Below are 12,660 nucleotides of genomic sequence, written 5' to 3' on the forward strand. Positions count from 1 at the left end.
GTCACAGAATAATAGAAGGGGAGGGTTGGACGGGACCCCACGAGGTATCTAGGTTGGAAAAGGGTACAAGTGCTGGGGAATATCCTGTCCCAACTGCACACAGACATCTGAAGAGGCTAGTGACACAGCAGGACAGACAAAGGATTTTGGAACCAGAGGGGCTCGGGGGAGCCAATGCCCGGCTGCAAGGGACCATCGTAAAGACCACGTACTGGGAGGAAGAAAGAAGACAAACAGCCTCCACCTCGAGTTGGGAGCTGTCCCTGCTTTGTTTGCTAACGCTCTGTGGGGCCAGCAGAGTTACTGAGGGTTTCTGCTTGGGGAATTGAGGCTCATGAAGAAGAGGCACTGGATAGCCTTTGCTGTCTGGCTGGGCTGCCTGCTTCCCGATCAATGGCTTTGCGTTGGACAAACTGACTCGGAGTTTTCACTGGCAGAGCTACTGTACGTTGTGCCCAGCTGTGGGCACGTGGAAAGTTCCTGGCTCATCATAGTCCTTCCTCCAGCCCAGCCTTCCGTCACTTGCTGCAAGATACTGCGGGAGAGCGGCTCCACAGCTGTGCTGAAGTCAACGTATAGCAGGTCACCGCTTTCCCCCAGCCACAGCACCAGTGCAGCCGTCTAAGCAGTGGGGAGGGAAGGGGTCCATGGGTGGGGGACGTGTTGTGACTTGCTGACAATGTCCCACTGCCCTCGCTAGTGGCTGCTCCCCAGAACCACGCAGGTGCCCCAAGCAATGCCCCTGACTATCTGTCAGGCCCCCCCATGCCACCAGAGAGGCTGGCACAGCCACAGGAGGCCCTAGCTGGGCCCCCGACCCCAGCCCAGGACCTGCTCCAGCTCTAAGAATACCTGCTCTGGCCTGGGCTGATGTTCCTGCCCCTCGCCCCCCAAATCACTCACAGCTCTGCCTCCTGCTGTACCTCCATCAGCCCAGCTGCTGATGTTCCCGGGCAGGACCTTGGAGGGATCAGAATGCACCCCCCCACACACACACCTCACGGTTACAATCCGTTCAGCTGCAACAGCCCCCTCAGGGATCTCCACCCAAGGGAAGAGGGGAATTTGGTCTCTGTGGCCCAGTCAGTCCTCAACCCATTGGGCCAGTGTGTACCCGTGACAGCGTCATGGCTGGAGCGAGGCTGAGCCCCAGCGCACTCATTCCACCCACTGGATTCGAACTGGCAGCCTGGAGGCTAAAGTTTTCATGGCTGAAATCGGGCGCTGTCCAGCCTCCGACTCAGCTCAGGGCCCCCTTGTGCCGGGCACTGCCCAGACCTGCCCAAGGTCTCCCATCAGGGAACAGGGCCTAGGTGTCCCGTGCGCCAATCCAACCCCCACCCACATGCCTGGCAAAGGAAGGAATTTGGGCTATGCAAGCGTGGAAGCAGCTGCTCGCCTGGGTTCAGGAACCGTCACAGATATCAATGGGTTTCTAGGAGCCCAGGAAGGATCTGGGCCCTATAGTCTGAGGCAGATGGTTCTGACCTGAATGAGGCTCCCTGAAACCCAGCTGGATTCAATCCCGGCGCTGGGGGTGGACGGGACATACCTGCATCCTTCGAGAAAGTCCCCACACGGTCAGGTTCAGCTGGGGGATGCATCGCCGCTTCTAAACCCACCCACCCGCCGAAACAGGAACCGTTGGCTTGGGTTCTTGGTCCATAAGGACAATGCTTGTTAATTACGGGCCGGGAAACTGATCAGAGGACTGTGGTGATCTCCACCACCCCCAGGGTCTGAGGTGCAGCCCAGGGGATGGATGGCCCCTCTGAGTGTGGGGGGAGCCTGGGGCTGGGCTAACAGGGGGCTGCAGGTTGGGATGGAGGGGCCTGTGCTGAGACCCGGAGCCGGGACGTGGTGTTACCTCCCTGATCCTGTCAGCCCTGGCCTGGTATTGGGCCTCCCGGGCCCACAGATGCCTCTAGAAGGACGAAAGAGACAGGGTCTCCCTTCGCCCATCAGCTCACATCCGCCCCCCACTAGCCCTGTCCATCAGCCGGGGTCCCCACTCCCAGCCCTTGCTCACAACAAAACACTCCCTCCCTGCCCAACTGTGCCCATGACTGGCAGGAAGGGGTGTCAAAGACTCCCTCCGAGATCCTCCCTTGTGTCTCAGCAACAGCCCCCGTGGGGGCTGGATTCCCTCTGAGACCCCGCTGTGTGGGCATCCACAATTCAGAAGTCACCATCCTCCCCTGGACTGAACGCCTCAGTGACTCAGTTTCCCTAGATGGGAGCTGGACGGGAGGCAGGTGGGGGGGTCTCTCCTTGTTGGGGCCCCAGCTGCCCTCACCTCAGGGAGCAGAGGGGGGCTGGTGTGTAGGAGGAGGGGCTCCCCCTGCCCCTCTCTGCCCTGGGAGTCCACGGGAGAGTTCAGCTCTGCACTGCGTCCCTGATACCCCCTAGCCCCACACCTCCCACGCGGTTCACCTTCAGCTCATCCCCCTGCACCCGCAGCTGCTGCAAGTCCTGCTTGTGGGTCTGTTCCAGCTGGTTCTGCTTGGAGACCTGTGGGGGGAGCAGCACTGCCCTGGGTGGGGAGGGTTGAAGCCAGTAAGAAGGACAGGGAGACACCTGCAGGGTGCCCCTTCCTCTCCCAAGGATGGAGGATGACCCTGTCACGAGGGGATCCCAGAGCACCTCCAAGGCCAGATGGGGAAACTGAGGCCCAAGATCTCACAGACAGTGACAGAGCTGGGGTTAGAAGATAGAACCCAGGAGTCCTGACTCCCAGCCCCATTCCCCCCACAACTACTGACCCCCCTCAACTCACCTTTCCCTTCAGCTCTTGGAGGGTCTCAGCCAGTCTCTGGTTTTCTTTTTCCTGCAGGGCAATGAAGGGAAATTGCTGCTGCAAAAGGGGGCCAGGAGGGGGGGGAACGCTTGTCCCTTGGCCTGGGAGGAATAGGCTGCTAGGTCTGTGCTGAGCCTCCAGCCAGCCCCAGCCATGGCCTCCATGCAGGCCAGCTCCCACCGTGAACAGCCGCCCCACCCCGCTCACCAGTCGGCAGCCACTTCCCGCAGCGAGTTGCCTGGCTGGGGGGGCTGGGCTAGGGGGCCAAGATGGCTCTGGGGAATGAGAACCGGCCTATAGGGCCTTCCCCCTCTAGGGGGCACTGGCTCTGGTCTGGCCCCAGGGCGGGGGTCTGGCTGGCTTGGGGGGCAGGGAATGCAGAACAGTGTTTCCCCCCCTAGGGGGTGCCAGCTCTGGTCTGGCCCCAGGGCAGTGGTCTGGCTGGCTTGGGGGCAGGGAATGGGGCATGGGGTTTCCCCCCCTAGGGGGCACCAGCTCTGATCCAGCCCCCGGTTGCCATGGCCGACGTCCCCATAGTGCCGTGGTGGCGGTTGCCGTGGGGCTCTCACCGGCTGGTAGATGCGGCACCGGCATTTCTGTCCTTACCGCTCGCGCAGGGCGCCCTGAGCCTCCTCCAGCTCCTCCCACAGTGCCCGGGCCCCCTGCTCCAGCAGCTTCAGGGTGGGGGGACAAGGGGGCATGAGGCAAGGGGGGGGCACACACAGGGCATGAGCCCCTCCCCTCCACGCCCGGGGACCCCAGCACAAACTGCAGCCCCAGGCATCTCCCCCGCCAGGTCCCTCCCCCTTGTCCTCTCTCCCCCACATCTGGGAGGGTCTCACCTCTGGGCTTGAAGCCAGGTTCGGAGCCGGGCCTGGCGCCCCAGCAACACCACATAGAGCCCCTGCCAGCACTCGGCCCTCACCAGCTCCTCCGCCACATGCTCCCGCAGCCGGGTGTTCTCCTCTTCCATGCTCCTGCGGCACAGTGGGCATCAGGGCCCCCCAGCTCTAGCCAGTCCTCCTCCCCACCACGAAGGGGTCTCCACACACCGCCGCTCCACCTCCTAAGTCCGCTCAGCCAAGCAGCTGGGTCATCACCTGCCCCCGCACTCCAGCCCCTATCCCAGAGCCACTAGCCCTGAGGGGGGATCTAGGGGAGACCCCCATGGGGTGACACTAAGAGAGACCCACAGGCTGTGTCTGAACCCAGCAGCCGACATGCATCGCCATGCACGCCCCCACCCCCCCATCACTACAGAGGTTCCCATACAGGATGATGCCTGGGGCAGCTCCTGTGGGGGGGGTGAGGTCAATGGACGGGGGGGGGGGGGCGGATATACATCTCAGAGGAGGGCCTGAAGAGAAGGATGGATGCTGTGTGAGTGCAGGCTGCTATGGGTCTGAGCCCCACTACTGCTGCCCCCTATAGGGGGATTGTCCAACAGCTCAGGTGTCCTGTCCTGACTGCTGCATGGTGGGGGCAGCAGGAGGTGACTGGGGGGGAGGGGAGGGCGGCAGTGCTCAGCCCTGGCTTTACTCTCCATGCCAGACATGGGTGCCAGAGACCAGCTGTAGCTCCCACCCTCCTCCCCGCCCCCTTCACTCCGAACCACTGTTTGAATGTGTTTCCACTGGGAGGGAGAGACTCTTCTCCCAAGAACTGAAAGAAAATCAAAACTAAGCAACAAGTTAAAAGAGGAGGAAATCCATGTAGACATGAACGATATCTCCCTCCCCATTAAAATAAAGCAAAGCCCAGAATCATGAGGACACAGCAAGAATGGCAAATTTGGAGAAATACATTTCACTCCCTTAAAGCTGCTTAAATCACTCCGACAAACCAAACTCAGGCTGTGCGCACACAAACGTTTCTGTTTGAACCCTATGCTCTGCAAGGAAACAAACCCAGCCAGGAAAGGAGCAGGAGAGATGCAAAGGGCTTTCTCACAATGCTGGCTCTCCAAACTGCTTCCCGTGCCCAGACACAGAGTAACCCAGCCAGCCAGTACACTGCACTGCACACAGATGCAAAGCTCCAGCCCCTCATTGCCCCACAAAGCCCTTGTGCCATGCCCACAAACGTAGAGGAACTCTCACCCTTTCCCTCATCTGCAGAACTGTGCAAACGGGACAGGGGAGGAGGCGAAAGGCCAGAGAAGCTCAGTGTAACTCTGACCCCTTCCCCTTCCCTCCCCTCCCATTACATTGTGTCATCCCCTCCCCAGTCCTCTCTGAAGGTTCAGGACGTTACTTTCCTGACCAGGGGCAGACTCAGCCAAGAGGTGACAGGCTGCAGATGCAACAAGGGAACTTTGCACATTGCCACAATGCACGGAGAACTGCTGGGACCACAAGCTTTTGAGCCCCTCACTGGTGGGTGTTGCAAAAGACTTGGAGGGAGGGCATAAGAAAAAGGGGCAGATGATTTTGTACATTGCACTTTAGGGAGCGCCAGCCTGCTTGTCCCCCAAGACTGGCTTAAACCTGCACGTTCACCCTTTGCTTGAAGGCAGCTGACGTGTCACTGGTGGCTTGGAAGCGCTCCTTTGGATATTATTTGGCACCAGAAACCCCTCTGCTCTTTATTCTTTGCAAGGGGAATTAGGTCCAATTCCCTTTGCAAATAAATTAAGAGAACAAAAGAGAGAATGCAAAGGCCGAGCCACCCTGAGCAGTTGGGAGGGGATGTAATTCGCAAGGGGGGTGGGGGAGGTTGGGTTGTAATTGCACCAGTGATGTGCCTAGTCAGTGCTGTGCATGGAGGAGGAGAAGGCGGGTGACTTTAGGGTCTAGCTCCTTCTTTGGATCGTCCTGCCCCGCCTCCTTTCAAGTGTTGTCTCAGTCCAGGGTGGAAGCACGACTTTGCAATCAGATGCTAATGAGAAAGCAAGGTCTAGGCATCAGGCTTTGCAAGCGCATCCCATCTCAATCTCAACATCCAGTTTTGGAGGCCCCATAAAGTATGAAAATCATGTTTTCCGAAGGTGGGGAGTGTTAACGTGATCATGTGGGTGAAGACTGCACATCCACTCTTGCAGCTTAATTCTGGTGCTTCCCAGCACTGAATGCTTGACTCTTCCACTTTTAAGATTGAACTCAGTGTTTCTGTATGTATATTAACAGCACAATTCTCATGCGAGAAGGAAGATCTCAAACATTGACAAATTACTGAAACATTAACATTAAAGTTCTAAAAACATTTTGAGGAATAGGGAACGTCACTAATGTTTTTTTGTTATCCTCGGTTTCGGTGGCAGGGATGGATTTTGTTCATGTTGCAGGGGGTCTGATGATGCTGGAAGAGGTAGAGCAACTGAATGAAAAGCTCCTCAAGCAAATCCAAGGTGAGAGATCATTTTTAAATATGTATTTTTTTATAGTACAGAAAAGCTCACTTGACAGGAAACTCTAGGTTGGCTTAAATGAAATCTGCGTAAGCTTGAGAATTGCAGAGCAGAGAAATAAAAGAGACACTTTTACATTTTATAATGTAACCTTTTATCAAGGGGTAAGCTCAACTCCTAGAGATGTGCTACTTCATTTGCTGGTAAGGTGTTTGTGTACGAGTTTAAAGTATATTTGAAAGTAGCACACCTCTCTAGTTTAACCTGAAATAAAATGACAGCTAAATGAGATTCCCTTAAGCAGCTCACTAACAGAGGTTGCATACCAAGGAGTATTGCAGCCAACAATATTTGAATATTCTCCCAGTTCACAGGCTCTCTAGTATACACGTCACATGGCATATTCCAAACCCAAGTTTAACACTACGTTTTCAGGCAATGGCTTTTAAACCTGTGTTACCAGACTTGCCCATCACCTTGGGGTATGCTCATTTATTAGGGTTACCTTCCTGGAAGGGTGTGTGTGATTCTATTAATGTACTGCTTGTGTTACTGGTGTGTTCATATGGCTTTAAGTCCCCTCCCAATGGAGCTATCCTGCAGGACCTAAGGTTTTCAGGGCTGGGTTCCTCCAGCCCCCGATTCACCCTCAGTCTACAATTGTTCTAGCAATAACCCCTTGGTGAGCAAACCCCATAGGGTTTTTGGGCACTCCAGGGATCTTTGGCTTAAGTAAAAGAAGCATTGCTGTGGAGCAAGCTAGGGAAGCCAAGAACACAAAGGAGTAGATGAAGTTGGGAGAGAGAGAGAGAGAGAGAGAGAGAGAGAGAGACTGGCAACCAGCTTGATTATAACAGTTAGTTTATTGCCAGGTATATAAAAAACAGTGATACGATGCAAGGAGAGAAAAACAAACGCTTACAATACTACACAATTACAGGTGGGGTATTGGCGAAAGCTAGCCCAGGTTTGATTACAAAAGTAGAAAGTTATACGTGAACTGAGAGAGAGAGAGAGAGAGAGAGAGAGAGAGAGTGAGTGTGAGTGTGTTGGGGGAAGATGGGGGGGGGGGGTCCTCACCACTCCGTGCGGCTCAAAGGTTCCCAGGAGACAGGCTGTTCAGCTTAGTGTCTGGAGAGCTTGAGACAGGCAGAGCCCCCAACACAAGTCGGGGTTTGCACCCTGGTTCCCCAAGAACACACAGCTGACAGGAACAAGGTCTCCTGTAGCATTTCCACTTGTTGCATTTAATCTCAAAACCAAGTTCATCAGTTGCCTGCATATAGTTAACTGAAACTGGTAGCCCATGAAAGAAGAGTTCTCAGCAATTCAGAAGATGCTCCAAATACACATTACGAAAGTTAAAAGATTTTCACAGATTTTCCGAAAAATATTTAGATCATTCAACTATTGCAGCCACTGTGGCCGCCATCACAGAATGGCGAAAGGGGTCAAAATATTTAAGTCATTCCAAATGTTGAGGGTGAAGTCTCTGGAATGCTAACTTCATGGAGTACAGCTGGAATGTCTTTTCACTATCAAAAACACACAACCTTGTGCTTCATATTCAGAATTCCGCATCTAGTTGATATGGTGTTTCTTCAGCAACCCACCTGAAATTAAATACCTCCACTGTTTCATGTCTAGCTAGGAACTTCAATACTGTCTTTGAAGCACTTAATATATTCTAATGACAGTTCAAAATGAATCAGAAAAATTGGAGGCTATTCAAACAAACTTGTTCATTTTCTTCAAGGACAATTTTGTGCACTTTTAAATGTAGGGTTTTGAGGTTTTTTAAAAATATATGTAAAGATTAAAAAGAGTATAAATTAACACCATTCTATACTATGGACCCATCCTTGCTCTGTGCTGGAATCATCACAGGGACAGCTCCCATTCTACTTAGATTAGGTGCAGCTACCTTTGACGGTGGAATGTTTGGGTTTTGACCAGAAGGACGTTCAAAGTCTTCACTTGGTACTTGATTATATGGAGTCTTGGCACATCCTTCCATATTGGAGGGAGACACTGAACCCAGAGAAGAACAATTGCTGCCTATATAGGTGCGGGTTGTTGAAGTACGACACTTTGGAGGAGAAACATCCTCTCTGAAAATAGATACAAATAAAAGTTGTTTAAACCAAGAATTTATTGGTGTTTTGAGGGATTGGGAAAATTTCTTCTATTTGTTTTTTTTTCTATTGATCTATTCAAACAATAAAAGCAATAAGAACAGTATCACTGTCGACTACTTTAAACGAAAGTGTGTTTCAAATATTTACCACTTTCAGAATCTATTTTAATGCAACAAAACATTTTGAAATATATCAGAAAATAGGATACAGGCATATTAATGTATACTACATTAGAAGTATCAGTTTATCCTCTTAGCTGTCACACTGGGTTAATGCACTGGCTTAGGTCAATGCCGAATTCTAATCAGCCATAAGAAATATAGTATCTATGAAAAGACATTAAGAAAAAGTTATTTTCTAGTTTCAGGTATTACTGCTCAAAAAGTAAAGACAGTGGGTTGTTACCTAATGTCATGCTGCACTTCTTTTTCGTATTTTTTCTCTTTACGTTTCTTACAGCAACAGAAGATGAGAAAGGCCAGTAAGGAGAGACCCAGAAGAGTTCCACTAACTGCTCCAGCAATTGTGCCAGCTGCATTTCTAGCTAGAATAGATTAATATAAGTTACTATGATACTGGCCTTTAACTGACTTTCTTTAATGAGATAATTCCCCTCTTACACCTTCAAATAAAAATACAAGTTCCCTATTTTCTATACTGAGAAATAGTACTGAACTGATACATGAGTGCTGAAACACAAACACCTGTTTACATTTTAAAAAATCTTCATTCCAAAGACAGGTAGAAAGACTGACTCGTTTGTTGGTGATCAAAGAATGCTCAATACCCAAAAATATAACAAAATCAAAAAAGGTGTCCACTATCTGTGCTAGAGTTGATTTCTTTTTTAGATTACAAAAGGATCCGTTGATTTTATTTCTTTAACTCATTCAACACTTCTGATTTTGTGACAAGCACCATACAGCAAGTACTTACGAGGAGTGATGTTTAGCACAATGAAACACGCATCAGTGCCAACTCTGTTTACAGCCACACAACTGTAGGTACCAGAGTACTCCTGAGAGGCATTTTTCACTGAAAGTTCACTTGTATCTTTATCTACAAATATTGAAGGAACTTTGGTTACTATTTTTCATTAAAGGTAAGTATTCAATATTTCCAAAGGTGTTAATCCATTACATAGCAAATAGTATTTAAAAAGCCAGTGTGTCTTAGTTATGTTAACATCCGTTTGAAAAAAAAAAGAGACATCTGTCAAGAAGCAAAGAGCTGTCATAGGTAATACTAGGATTCTTTTATGAATAACTGGAAGTTTATTCCATAGTATTTAATTTCAATATTAAGTCTTGGTACGCCATACCACTAGACCGCTGAGAATACTTCCTTGCCAAGAGTGTAATGTATGTGTCTAACACAGGTAATCTGTGAGATACCGGATTTTAAGACAGTAAAACTTAGGCATAAAAATGCTTAGCATTTCAAGAAGAAATAAAAACACAAAGACAAAGCCTATTATCCATCTTAAATATATTAAAATTAAAATAGTAAAGGATAAACATTACTCAATAATGACTTGGCCAGAAGTTCCTTTGTGCCAGTTAATTTCCTCCAGTTGTAAGACAAAAATGGGGAGCCTTCTTGTGATGCACATTTCAGGATAAGGTCACTTCCAGTTTCCTGCGATCCTTCAATGTAGCATTTAGTCCTTGCTGGCTTTACTAATAAATAAGGCATTATTTAATTAATAAAAAGTCACCTATGGTGTCCATTAATTAAGCCTTCGCAAGTAAATAATTTTTCATTGCACAAAAGTTGGAATCAGCCTATGTTTTTGAACAATTTTAGAGCCATTTTCAAGAAATGTTAATTATTTCTACATTTTGGCCTCATTCTCCGCCATTCCATATGGGGGGGGGGGGGAAGGAATCAATCCTCTAATTTTGGAGCACTAAAAAACAAATGTACCTACTTACAATTCAGTATTAATGTATGAAGTGATCATACACAAGAACCTCTCTCGTTTTAAATGTCAAATGTAATATGGCATATAACAATTTGCCTTCCAAAAACAAAGTGTATAGTGTCTGAACAAGTATCTTACCAAGCACAGTCAAGTGTATTTTTTCTGTTTCAACTCCAGGAGCTTTCTTCACTCTGCACTGGTATATGCCAGTGACCGTTGACTTTAGGTTCAGGATATCGATCTATGGAGCCGTCACCCAATTTGGGATCAGAATTAGTGAACTGCACCCGTTCTTTCATAGCTTCATAGTAATCATTATAAATCCTGTCTCCAGAGTACAAAACAATCTAAGAAAAAGAACAAAACAGGTATGTTCTCCAAACAAATCTGCATAGCAATTTCAATACTTCAAATGAACCACAGTTCTATTTCTTGGGAAGTTCTCTGGAAGAATGTTTTCTATGTGTGAAATAATCCCAACCAGAACAACAAGACCCACCCAACACAAGTTCTCTGGTGGAAAATAAATCCACTGTATTAATTACTCTTTTTGAAATTGCTATGTGCTAATTATACTGTAAACCTCTGCGTGCAGGAGTTCATCTAAATGTACTGGTATTGCTTCTAAAGGATGGAATGGGAAGAGGGCTAATATATTTTAAGATCTAAGATTTTCTTTTAAATATTTGCTTGGTAAAAGCTGAATTTGTTTCAACACAGCATTGTCTTTATCAGTAACTGAAAAAAAAAAAATTAAAAAATTATCCTGGAGTTATTTTCTCTTTACAACCTACTTAGTTATAGTGAGCAACCACATGTCTTTCTAGATTTTAATTAATTTATAACGGGCATTCACTGTTTACCATTCATGTGCATGGTGCTTCACAGACATGCAAGCTCACACAGTTCCCTGACAAGAAAGACAAAACTCAGAACAAGATCTATGGATAAACATTCAGCTTTTATGGGAAATTTTCCATTAGACACAGGCCCAGGCTTTCAAAAATGGATACCTAAAGCTAGGTTCCTAAATTCTTAGACATCTAAAGAAGTTGCCCAATTATCCAAAATGCTGAGAACACAACACTCCCTTTCACTGTAACAGGAACTGCTAGGAGCTTGGCATCTTTGAAGGTCAGCCTGCTTATACAGATGCCTAATTTCAGGCACCCACTTTTGAACATCTTAGCCATGATACACGGTTAAGTGTACAGAACTGGAGTTGTCTACAATCAGACATATTTTAGCAGAGTCTATCCAAGAAATCCTTTACAGTGCTGTGTTACTGAACAATGAAGCAAACTGGATATAATGTTCATCTGTAAGCCTGAGAGTCCTATAAATATTCACTTGAATCAGGAAAAGCTACATCCTTCCTTATTTTCCATCTCCTACACATATATACCCTTGTTTAATGCAGCAGAACTCCTTTAGAAAGCATACATACCATAACGAAAACCATTGGACAGTGAGTTTTTCATGTCAACAGTAAATGCATACCACAATCCTTTTGCCAGCTCTCTAGTAAGATGAGGACATAGAACATATTAACACATCAGTTTCAGGGAAACACTTCTGCAAGGTTTACCTCACCCATGTGCTCTCTCCAGTGTAATATCTTAAATTGGACCAACGTCTGTGAACTTCAGGGGTGGGAGAGACTCAGTTGTGCCCTGCTGGGGAAACATTTCCTAACTACCTGCGATTGGTAGCACAAGCACTCCATTCTGGCTCCAGTAAAGATACTTCACTCACCTTCTCTCTAATATCCTGCGACCAACACAGTTATAACAACACTGCATGCAGGTTACACACCAGTCATTTTTGATTTAAACAAAAACTTGAAAAAAACATGCCTCCCTACTGTCTTTGCAACCCCACCCCATTACAGGACAGCACTAGTGCATGGGATCCTGACTGTCTAACGCAGTGGTTCCCAACCTGTGGCCCATGGGGGCTTTCAAAGTGGCCTGCCACGCCCTTCCCACTGGCTGCAGAAGGGAGCTGCTACCTAAGGACCCAGGCAGAGCATGTTGCTGCGTGGCTAGAAGACCTGTGCTTTTAGGCTCCTTCTTGCACCGAGGGGACGGGAGATCAGCGTTCCTCTCTCTGTGGCTCCAGCAGGAACATTTGCGCCTAGGGACCCAGGGGAGTGCTTTGCAATGCTGTCTGCTACAGAAGGGAGCCACTGCTTCGGGACCCAGGTGGAGCACAGGGGGCTACAGAACAGGTGGTTTCCCTGCTGCAGCCAGGGGGACTGGAAATCAGTGAGGAGGGAGGCAGCCTTGCAGGGAGGGGACTGGGAGGGCTGCTGCCTGAGACTGGTGGCTCTGCAGGGCTATAACAATGATATCTATGGCTCTCAGCCAAAAAGGTTGGGAACCACTGATTTCACTTTTATTCTGGTCTCAGCCTAGAGACAAATGGTCAGCATGTAGCTCAGCAGGATGTTTTA

At 48.6% G+C, this 12,660-nt stretch overlaps 1 pseudogene; it reads right to left on the bottom strand.

The window, feature by feature from the left end:
• Positions 1–6,993: 6,993 nt before the first annotated feature.
• On the bottom strand, positions 6,994–12,154 carry LOC137161424 (coxsackievirus and adenovirus receptor-like; annotated as a pseudogene).
• Between the last annotated feature and the right edge of the window lie 506 nt (positions 12,155–12,660).

The sequence above is a fragment of the Emydura macquarii genome, unplaced genomic scaffold, assembly GCF_026122565.2.
Source record: "Emydura macquarii macquarii isolate MOO-44397 ecotype Brisbane River unplaced genomic scaffold, CSIRO-AGI_Emac_v2 contig_2295, whole genome shotgun sequence".
In the NCBI taxonomy this organism is placed as follows: domain Eukaryota; kingdom Metazoa; phylum Chordata; order Testudines; family Chelidae; genus Emydura; species Emydura macquarii.